We start from the raw sequence: 11,404 nt of genomic DNA, 5'->3' as shown, positions 1-11,404 counted from the left end.
AAGATAAAGGTTGATGGATCGAATGGACCAAATAAAGCGAAATCAAAAGTACCTGCTAGAGAAATACTGGCATTGACAAAACCAAATGGACGCACAAAAACGAAGGAAAGAATTTCCCAGAATGAATGCGAGGGTAGTTTCAAGCCAGGGCGTACTACTGTTGTGAAACGTGGGAACGATACTATTTATGCGAAGCCAATCCGTCAAGCGCAAGCTCTACGGAGTATTTCATTACCCAAACAACAGAGTGTGGGGGAACGAATCAGGATAATAAGTACTAGGATGAAACACAGGTACGACAAGAACAATAATTCGGAAGGTTTCCGGGAGGGATATTTGGTACTGCTATACAACCCTCACCGGCGGAAAGGTGTTCCATCAAAATTTAGGTGCAGTTGGTAAGGCCCGTACAAAGTTGTGAAGAAGATCAGTGATACCATCTATCGCATACAAATCATTGAGAAACCACGAATTAGAAGGGTGGTTCATTTGGAGATGCTAGCGGCGTTTAGATCAGGAAATTTGTCTGATCGGGACGATCAGACTTAAGTGGAGGGCAGTGTTACGAATAATAATAACACTAAATCGTAGTATCAGCTCTAAGTCGATACTAAGCAGTCACTGGTATCTACATAAACAAATCATCTACACATATGTACATAAAAGAAGCGGGGAGATATGCACAAACACATGTATATATCTGAGATGCTCACAAAAGTATGCAATCATCGGTCGAAGTATCACTCACATATACACACGCATATGCGAAGCCATAAACTTGCATCTGTAGTTTATAGCTGGTAAACAAGTAGTAAATTCTAGAAGGAGAAACGCCTATAAGTATGCGAACGAGGAAACTGAAGAATATAAAAGCAGCACCAGCTGAGGCATGGGGAATCAGTTTGATTTAAGCACGCTATTGGTTGTGAAGTGTTATTGTGAAGTACTTTCAAGTAGTCCATTTTTGCCCTATTGAATATTGGAGTTATTTATTCAACAGTTTAGTGATTCGAACGATAGCAGAAGATTGGAATAAGCGGAATTTCCCTAAATTCGTTACAATACTAATCTTTGCTATGCACACAGAGAATATTAGTTTCATTCGTCTAACGATATATTATTATCTTAAATATACAGCCCAATTCTCAATCCTTTCACCGGGGGGATTTCTCCCGTTCTCCATACAAAAATTTGCCATCCACCACCATTTTGGTATGGAGAACGGGAAAAATCTCCCCGGGAAATAGATTGATAATTGGGCTGATAACGATGAAAAAGGTATCTCAACCAAACTACTTTGTTGCTAAAGTTCACAGCTGACTTTATATAATGTTTTGTAACACCGATTTTCAAATCGTTTCTTGTTAGTATATGTACTTTAACAATAAACCTTTATTTTAAACAGGCAATACCGAAGAGTGAAGTTTTGGCGCAACAGCAGTTAATGCGAGAGTGCATGGTGACGCCGAAGAAGGTGGAAAGCTCTGTGTGCAAAATTACTGAGGTAGTCAGAGACAAGTACGCTGATGAAGTTGCCAGCGCATTGCCTATCCAGAATGTATTAGAGTTCTAAGGGTGGAAGAAAGATTGAAGGTAGAGGAGTATGCTGCAGCAATGGTATTTCGACTCAAAAAGTTCTCTTTTACCATAATTTAATTTCGCTTTCATATTTCAGAAGGCTCATCTGTTCAAAATTAAGGCATTTCAGAGGACATACCCCGAGCAGTAAAGGAAATTTTTAGTGACACGTTGATGGAAGTGTACAACTGGGCGGGGGCAGCTGTAAAGAAAAGTTTCGAAAAGCTTTCTTTGTTCGTGACATTTCTTCGCGGTAAGATGTTATAAAGAGGGATTATAAACTGTATCCCTATATTGATTTTTTCTACGTTATTAGATGTATTCATACACCAAGGATATGCATCGTTTGAAAAAGGAATGAGAAAGGCGGTTGAACTCAGCGATCACAGGATTGCACAAAGGAAATTCGCCAAAAACCAAAAATTAGATACGGCACAGACAAGCCCTAGCTAGACGACTGAAATTAGGTGAGGAGGTATATAAGACTAATCCCTACCCCCTTGGGAAAAATTGGAGATAGCGAAAAAAGGGGCGTGTTATCTCCCATACAAATGGGGGTTGGGAGTAGTCTAATATAATAGTCTATATAGTACTGCTTTTATTTATACCCGAACAACGTCGGGTACTCTGCTAGTGTAATATATAAATGAAGTTTTTAAGTTTTCGTTATATTTTGAAGTTAATCAGCTACTTTTTTTAAGTTAGAATAATGTGGTACTTAAATGAAGTTTTTTAAGTTTTCGAAATATTTTTTTATTTAATTCCTATGTTTAATTGAATTTTTTATACAGTTTTTTATCATAACTACCTGAGACAAAAGGGACAAATAACTAATAAATAAAAGCCTTTTTGACAAAACATGTGGTGAACAAAATTTAAAGAAATGAAATTTTAATTAATAATGAACACAAAGAAAAGCAATATGATATATAAGTAAATAGTTTAAGCTGTGAAGCTTTTATGAATACTGAATCCATAAAAAAAGTAATGAGATACACATTTAAATAAGTAAAAGTTATAATAAATAATGCAATATATATTGTTTTTTTAGTTTTTTTATCATAAGTACCTGAGAATGAAAAGTCAAATAATTATTAGCTTTTTAAAGAAATAAAATTTTAATGAATACATAAAGAAAAGCAATACGATATATATGTAAATAGGTAAAGTTAGAATAAATAATGTAAATATAATTTATTTCAAGAAATTAAATTTTAATGAACAATGAAACCATTAAAAAAGTAATCAGATATATACCCAAATAAGTAAAACTAAGTTAGAATAAATAATGTGATATATATATTTAATAGGACGTTTTGAGATTTTTTTATCATAGGTACGATATAAACGTGTACATATATTGAATAATAACCAAATTTTTATATACATCTGTATATTTTTTATTTATTATGATGCATCCTCTGTGATTGATTTGCACATCCGGTTTGATGGATCCGCCCAGACAAATGTTTACATCGTGTTTGATGGTTCCGCCCTGAATAATGTTTACCTCCGGCATGATGCCTCCGCCCTAACAAATGTTTACATCCGGAATGATGCCTCCGCTCTGACGAATGTTTACATCCGGTATAATGCCTCCGCTCTGATAAATGTTTATATCCGGCATGATGCCTACGCCCTGACAAATGTTTACAGCATGTATGAAGTCACACGTATACAGCCACACCCATTAGGTTTGTTATACTGCTAAATCAAACCTGATGGGATATTTGTACTGCGCCCTGATGTGACTTACAGCACTTCCTGACAGATGATCATTCATCTGATTGTCAGCTGTCTAGTAGGGATATTTGTTCCAAATATGTGCCAAATCGGACCACAAATACGAGTATTTTTAATATTTGGATCCTTGCCGCACCTAGCGGGATTTTTTTTTTTCATAAACCGATTTCTATTCCTGTATGTAATATGTGTTCCAAATCGGACGACAAATACCTAGCGGGAGTTTTTTAACAAAGCGATTTCAATTCGCATATGTAATATGTGTTCCAAATATGTGCCAAATCGGACGACAAATACGATTTTTTTTAAAATATCTCGAGCTTTGCCACACCTAGCGGGAGTTTTTTAACAAAGCGATTTCAATTCGCATATGTAATATGTGTTCCAAATATGAACCAAACCAGACCTCAAATACTATTTTTTAATTTCCCGATCTTTGCGCCACCTGGCGGTGATTTTTTTCATATGTCGCTTTCTATTCATGTATGTAATATGTGCTCCAAATATGAGCTCTATCGGAGCAAAAATAAGATTTTTTGAATATCTCGATTCTTGCGCAACCTAGTGGAAATTTTTTGGTCATAGGTCGCTTTCTATTCATGTATGTATTATGTGTTCCAAGTATGAGCAAATTGCACCACAAATACGATGTTTTTAAATATTTCGATCCATGCGCACCTATCGCAGTTTTTTCTTATTGTTGCATTGTCATCGGGTTCTGAACTATATTTCAAGTTTCAAGCTTGTAGCTTATCGGGAAGTTACTTTAATTTCAAATACAAAATTCTGTTCGCTACACAGAGTCAAGCTAAATAAAACCGTTTAAAAATATGTCCAACTCTCCAAGTTTCCTGGATAGGTCAAGAGAGTTGAGAGGTCAAGCAAACGAACAGCTTTCTATGACTTTAAAGAAGCCTTACAGGTAAGCTACATCCCAAACGACTAGCAGGTGGATGAAGCGAGCTATGATTTATAGTGGAACTGATATAAAGCAGTTTTCAGCGCACAGTACGCACCATGCAGCAACATCGGCGGCATTTAGGAAGGGCGTTGATGTGGAAACTATCCGTAAAACGCCAGAGTGGGCAAAGAAATCGAAAACAATCGATCGATTTTGTAATCGAATTATAACTAATGAAACAAGGTTTGCAAAATCTGTTACTATTAGCGTTGAAATCGATATAAATAGTTAAGTACAATGTAAATCTTTTAAAAATTTCAAAACCTCAAGACAAATCTCTTACGTGAGCTAAGTTCGAATTATGCTATCTGTCTCGTCCGAAGATATCAAACCCGCCCACCACAAAAAGGGTAAGATTAAGAAATATTCCATAAAATTTTTGCGCAGAACACTTTTTGCAATTCTGCGTTTATAAAAAATTACCATGGTTGGGTCCAATTCCGACCAAAATGATTTCAGCGCAAAACACTTGTGTGCACAATTTTTGTCTTGGTAAAACAAAATCATCAAAATTACAACAACCACATAAAAGTTTTAATTTTTTTTGGAAATATCTCTTATAGTCTGACCTAAAACATTTGGGAATGTATTAAGAGTGTGAAGCTGTCGTATAGAATTACCTTTTCATCTTTCCCGGTATTTTTGGACGCGTATTAATATTCGATCATAGTTATAGTTTTGCGACAAACAACGAAAAGTGGAATTGTGTTACCTGCAGCTTTTAATTGCTTTTGAAGAGGTTTCTACTGGCGATACGAAAAGAGAGTTGGGTCCACAACGACGTTGGAATATTTCCCGTTAACCATTTACCAATCGATGGTGTATCTGGGAAGCCATCTTTCATAAGCTCCCAGCTAGAGTTCATTTCTTTTTCAGCTTGTTGATAATCACCCCAATCACGCAATCCGACGTAGACTGTATTTTCGGGAAAGTTGCAAAATTGCTATCATGCAATTCGACCGTCTCCGAAAGCAAATTCGAAATTCGTACAGTGGCATTACTGAATTCACACGGAACGTAAACTTTTGACGCTTATTGGAAATTTTCTACGACAAGTTCTTGCCAAAAGAGAAAATTTACGAAAAGCGAAAAATATTCAAAACAAAAGCAGCAAATCGAAAAAAATGTAAGGTTTTATTTAAATGACGTGTACACCCAGTTTCTGTCACTATTATACAATTTTATATACTTTTACAGGTCCAAAGTAATTACCACAAAACAACAATACGCGCTCCTAATTGAATTGCTGCAACGAAAACCCGATATGGCTCAGAGATTTACAGTGTTCCAAGGAAGAGGCGGCTGATTTCTGGAAAAATGTGGCAGAGGAACTCAATAGTGTAGGACCGCCTGTCAAGGACATTTCCAGCTGGAAGAAGGTAGCATATTTTAATTGTAGCTTAAGTGTACAATTCGTAAATATGTTTTATTTCTTATTTTTTTTGCAGGTATGGCTGGACTGGAAGGCATATATAAAGCGAAAATTAGTAGAGAACAAAACGGACCAATCTGCTACAGGTGGGTGCCGAAATAGACAGCATCATTTCAAAGATTTTGAGGAAGCGGTGATACGATTGACTGCATTGGAGACGAGCACACGTGGCATACTGAAGACAGTACATGCTGGTCTACCTGTGGCACGTAGTCTTCCTGGGGCAAGAAGACTAAATGAGACGGGGGATAACTCATCTCCGCAGCAAGTGACCAGCAATGCCGAGGCGTACTCGTGATGGTCAGAGCCCACCCGAAGCTCATACCGAAGATTTGCTTAAGGAACAAATTTCGTTGCAGAAAAAGTTTCACGAGAAGGCCAAGGAGAATATAGAAGGCATTTCGTCAGATATGAGTCGCTTATGCAGAGCATTTGAAAAGCAAATAGCTATGGAAAATTTATCAGCTGCAAAAAACACAATTAAGCAACAAATGCTTACAGTAGAGGAAAATAGCTTTTTAGCACTGCAAATAAATAAAAAAAAATAATAAATAAAAGTTGCTAATACATATATGACCGCTTGGCGGAGCGAAGGGGCGACTGGCGCGCCTTGTTGGACGGCCATAACCGTTTAGACGGCTAAGCGCCAGTTAAGTAAGTAAGTAAGTAATATATATATATATATATATATATATATATATATATATATATATATATAACAAATACATACATACATACATATATAAATAAGTTAAATAAAACGTGCTATGCATACAATTTAAAAATATTTAGTTTTTATATATATTTAAAATTTTATGAACGTGTGAGTGTTCCACAAATATTTTTGATCGGATCTGCGAAGCTAAATTATTGTAAGATCATTACTTTCGCTTAAATATAACGATTCTTCTATTTCTAAAACGTTTTCTGAAATATCAGCCACACGATAATGGATACATATGTTATGTAAGGCTGCAGCTACGTTTACGATTTCAGATGCTTTCATAGGCTCATAGTGAAGCTTATGACCTCCTATAAGGCATCTAAAGCTTTTTAGAGACATCGATCAACCGTTCAATAATATTTCTTCCCTTTGCTTGTACCTTGTTGTAATTTGCCTCGGGGCTTCCCGAGGGTGGTGCCCGAAAAGGTGTCATTAGCAATGGTTCTAGGGCAAATCCTGCATCTTCTGTGAAAAAATTAGACAAATTTTAATAAAAACAATTTTTTTTTGGAGTTTATAGAAATTGTATGATACTGATATTATTATAAGGACGATATGTGTAAATATTACCCAAAATCCGTGTGTTTCGTACACCATCTAGGTACTTATTTTCAAAAAATGACCTCGCACCGCTGACATTCCATATGTGGGAGTCATGATTATTTCCAGGATACTGTGCATTTACGTATCGGATTTTCACGTTATTATCGCATACCTGCAAATTAATCAATACATTTTAAGTGTACATAAATTTACCACATATCTTACAATCATTGCGTTGATACTGAAGTAACCTTTCCGGTTATAAGAAACATTTTTCTTCAGCTGGAGCACCGATTTTAATGTGTGTCCTACCTATAAAAAAATTGCGTCCGGAAATCCGTATTTCTGATAAAAGTCCATTTTGGCTTGCCTTCTTTCTTCGCTATTTAAGTTTAGATTCACCCGCTCCAAAGATGCGTTTGCAGGGGTGCCAATATGTCTTTTAAGACATAACTAAATGCGGATTGCGCCATTGGAATATAGAAGTCATTACCTACTCCATGCTGGTACGCTCCCTCGGCAAAAAAACGTAAAACCGAAGACAAGCGATGTAGAAGAGATATAGATGATGACCTTGATGAACTGGAATTTCTCTGCAGAACACTTAGGACCTGCGTAAAGGCCGCCTTATTTAGCCGATAATTTTTTATAAACCTGCATTTTGAAAAGTTTTGAGGAATTGATTACTTATACGTATATGTATGTATGTACTTACATTGTTTCGTCCACACCAAGAGGATTGCTGATATTCCTCAAGCATTTCCTCTGTTATTTTAGACCCCTTCGGCTCCTTTCTCTTTCTTCCTCAGCTAAAATAACTGAAAATGCCACAGATTCCATGTTCTGATTGTAGAATTAACAAATATTTAATCTATTTATATATATTTTTTTAATTTTTGAATTTTTCCGACCCAGCTGATCTCGAAATGTCAAAATTCAAAGTTTATGTATGGTAACACTTTCGAGTTCACATGGGTTCAGTGATAGCAATTTATTCGGATTCGTACAAATTATTCGAATTCATAACATTGCTACGATGGATTGCGTGATTAGGCTGAATACCTACCGTCCGTCCACATTATAGCCGTGTCGTATGTAACAACAGCTGTACAAGCAGATCCATTAAATCCACTCCGCGCATCATGTTTGCAAATATATTGATTCTGATGGGCATCTTGCGTTGGAATAATACATGCAAATAAACTTTGAGGTTTAAAACCTCTCATCAAATCACGCAAATTGTTCTAAAACTTCTGCGCTGCCTTGTATGGTTAGGGATGCAACGATATTATTATAGTGTCGATACTTTTGGTCCTATCCGAAGAAAACTTGTAATATTTGCGTTCTAATCATGGTTCAACTATATGCTTGGCTAATCTCTACAGCAACAACATACCTTTGTTCAGATTGTCAAAATCTGCGTGTTGGTGTGAGGCGAATGGAATGGAGAGAAAAAAATAACACTTTGCAATTTGTTTGTGGGTAATTTTTACGACAGCATGACTGCTAATATGCGTCCAATAATATTAATAATCCGAAGGCGGAAAATAAAAATCTTAACTCGTTCAAAATATGTTAACGAAAAACCGAAAAAATACCCACGGGTACCTCCGAAACCGGGGGTGGTATCCATAGTATTTTTGCGCAGAACACTTTTCTGCGTTGGCGCCCTTCGGCCGCGCTTATAGAAAATTACCCTGGGTGGGTCCAACACCGGTTTGGAGACCAAAATTATATCCGCACAAAACACTTATGTTCACAATTTTTTTTGTAGGTACCACATTACAACAACCACATGAAAATCGCCACCTTCAACTGAAAAATATCTTCGGACAGAGATAAAATTTTTATTTTCCGCCTTCGGATTATTAATACTGATGTCAAGACCGTTTGATACCTCTCTCGATATTTTTGGACGCGTATTAGCAGTGTCATGCTGTCATAAAGAATTACCCCTGTGTGTTGCGGGAAAATAAAATAACGTAAAATTCTATAACAGGGGTCGACTGCTAAAACGCGACGCAGAAATTCGAAAGTGGAACCCAGGGCGGAAATCCTGTATCTCTGATAATTCTCGAGATATAAGCGAAAACCCGTCCCCAAAAATGCCCTATGTTTAAACCCCACTTAAACAATCACTGCGCACTGTTCACTCACTCTACAACTTTTATTCACCTTATTGATATGTTTTCTCTTTTTTTTAATGTAAATATAGTATTTCATGCTTTTATTTTTACAATTTGCTTTATTTTTTAAAAAGCTACTCTTTTCGTTTCACCAAAAAATTGTTGACGTGAAATTGGCAGCGTTACCAGCAGACCGACGTAGAGTGTGCACTTTGAACTTTTTTATATCTTGTTAAGTGGTTGACTTTTTGGGGTGGTGACGAGCGGCGGCAAGCAGGTATGCTTGCGAGCCCAGGCTAGTTCGTCGTCTTGGGCGGGGTATTACACCACCGACCTCACCCGCAGCCACATGAACAAAAACTGAAAATATGGAAACATACGAGAGGGGCATAGTTAGGGGGAGAAAAATATGGAGGCTTATCCTGTCAAGTGGAGTCTACCCTCCCTCTTCAGCACAACTAGCGCTGAACCATGAGCGCTGTGCTGACTCATATATCCTTACAGCGCCCCCAAACCTGAAACTAGTCTGTCCGTCTGTCACTCAGTAATTTCTCCCTATACCTCACCTTCAACTAACCTTTCCACGCACAAGCGCAGGACCAACACCAAACCTAAAATTTTAGCCCTGCATTATGAAAAGATCCAAAATTTCATTACATACATTATTCATTTATTATAAAAATTATAATTTCAATAAAATTCTAAGATTTTAATTGAACTACGCCCTAATACTAATCATAAGTTTTCAATTGAAATGAAATTATTATTCGCAAAAACAAACTTAACAAAAGTAAAAATAAATGTTGCCCTAAAAAAATATAACAGATTAACCGCGAAACATTTTTTTTCTTCAACTTACGGCCTACCCTAATGTCTTACTAGCTAATCGCGCAATCCGTCGGAGACTGTATTTTAGGGAAAGTTGCAAAATTGCTATCATGCAATTCGACCGTCTCCGAAAGTAAATTCGAAATTCGTACAGTGGCATCACTGAATTCATTCGGAACGTAAACTTTTGACGCTTATTGGAAATTTTCTACGAAAAGTTCTTGCCTAAAGAGAAAATTTACGAAAAGCGAAAAATATTCAAAACAAAAGCAGCAAATCGAATAAATGTAAGGTTTTATTTAAATGACGTGTAAACCCAGTTTCTGTCACTATTATACAATTTTATATACTTTTACAGGTCCAAAGTAATTACCACAAAACAACAATACGCGCTCCTAATTGAATTGCTGCAACAAAAACCTGATATGGCTCAGAGATTTACAGTGTTCCAAGGAAGAGGCGGCTGAGTTCTGGAAAAATGTGGCAGAGGAACTCAATAGTGTAAGACCGCCTGTCAAGGACATTTCCAGCTGGAAGAAGGTAGCATATTTTAATTCTAACTTAAGTGTACAATTCGTAAATATGTTGTATTTCTTATTTTTTTTGCAGGTATGGCTGGACTGGAAGGCATATATAAAGCTAAAATTAGTAAAGAACAAAACGGACCAATCTGCTACAGGTGGGTACCGAAATAGACAGCATCATTTCAACGATTTGGAGGAAGCGGTGATACGATTGACTGTATTGGAGACGAGCACACGAGGCATACTGAAGACAGTACATGCTGGCCTACCTGTGGCACGTAGTCTTCCTGTGGCAAGTTGACTAAATCAGACGGGGGATAACTCATCTCCGCAGCAAGTGACCAGCAATGCCGAGGCGTACTCGTGATGGTCAGAGCCCACCCGAAGCTAATACCGATGATTTGCTTAAGGAACAAATTTCGTTGCAGAAAAAGTTCCACGAGAAGACCGAGGAGAAATTAGAAGGCATTTCGTCAGGTATGAGTCGCTTATGCAAAGCATTTGAAAAGCAAATAGATATGGAAAATTTATCAGCTGCAAAAAACACAATTAAGCAACAAATGCTTACAGTAGAGGAAAATAGCTTTTTAGCACTGCAAAAAATAATAAAAAAATAATAATAAATAAAAGATGCTAATACATATATGACCAATTGGCGCCGGTTGGCGGAGCGACTGGCGCGCCTTGTTGGACGGCCATAACCGTTTAGACGGTTAAGCGCCAGTTAAGTAAGTAAGTAAAACATATATATATATATATATATAATATATATATATATATATGTAAGGTAAGTAGTTTCGGTTCCAACCTACTCGTATATCCTTAAACTATATTCCTTTTTGATATATGTTTTGTATTTTAAAAGATATATCAGTTTTAATGAGACATGGTCATTTCGGTGACTTGAAAAATTATATATATAAAAACGGAATATGTAACGTGGTC

General features: G+C 36.7%; 2 long non-coding RNA genes and 1 pseudogene across 2 annotated transcripts; 2 read left to right on the top strand and 1 right to left on the bottom strand.

Moving 5' to 3' along the window:
- The first annotated feature begins 4,475 nt into the window (after positions 1-4,475).
- LOC137240911 (uncharacterized) lies at positions 4,476-6,368 on the top strand. The gene is made up of 4 exons (XR_010949856.1): positions 4,476-4,632; positions 4,846-5,408; positions 5,480-5,661; positions 5,731-6,368. It is a non-coding gene; the product is annotated as an uncharacterized lncRNA (long non-coding RNA).
- A 242-nt stretch (positions 6,369-6,610) lies between these two features.
- LOC137240909 (uncharacterized) lies at positions 6,611-7,629 on the bottom strand. Its single transcript, XR_010949855.1, has 3 exons — positions 7,207-7,629; positions 7,009-7,153; positions 6,611-6,903 (listed from the first exon to the last, which is right to left on the bottom strand). It is a non-coding gene; the product is annotated as an uncharacterized lncRNA (long non-coding RNA).
- A 703-nt stretch (positions 7,630-8,332) lies between these two features.
- On the top strand, positions 8,333-11,076 carry LOC137239721 (uncharacterized; annotated as a pseudogene).
- Positions 11,077-11,404: the final 328 nt, after the last annotated feature.

Source organism: Eurosta solidaginis, chromosome 1, assembly GCF_040869045.1.
Source record: "Eurosta solidaginis isolate ZX-2024a chromosome 1, ASM4086904v1, whole genome shotgun sequence".
In the NCBI taxonomy this organism is placed as follows: Eukaryota; Metazoa; Arthropoda; class Insecta; order Diptera; family Tephritidae; genus Eurosta; species Eurosta solidaginis.
Note: the sequence above shows the minus strand (reverse complement) of the source record. Positions and strands in the feature narration are given on the sequence as shown.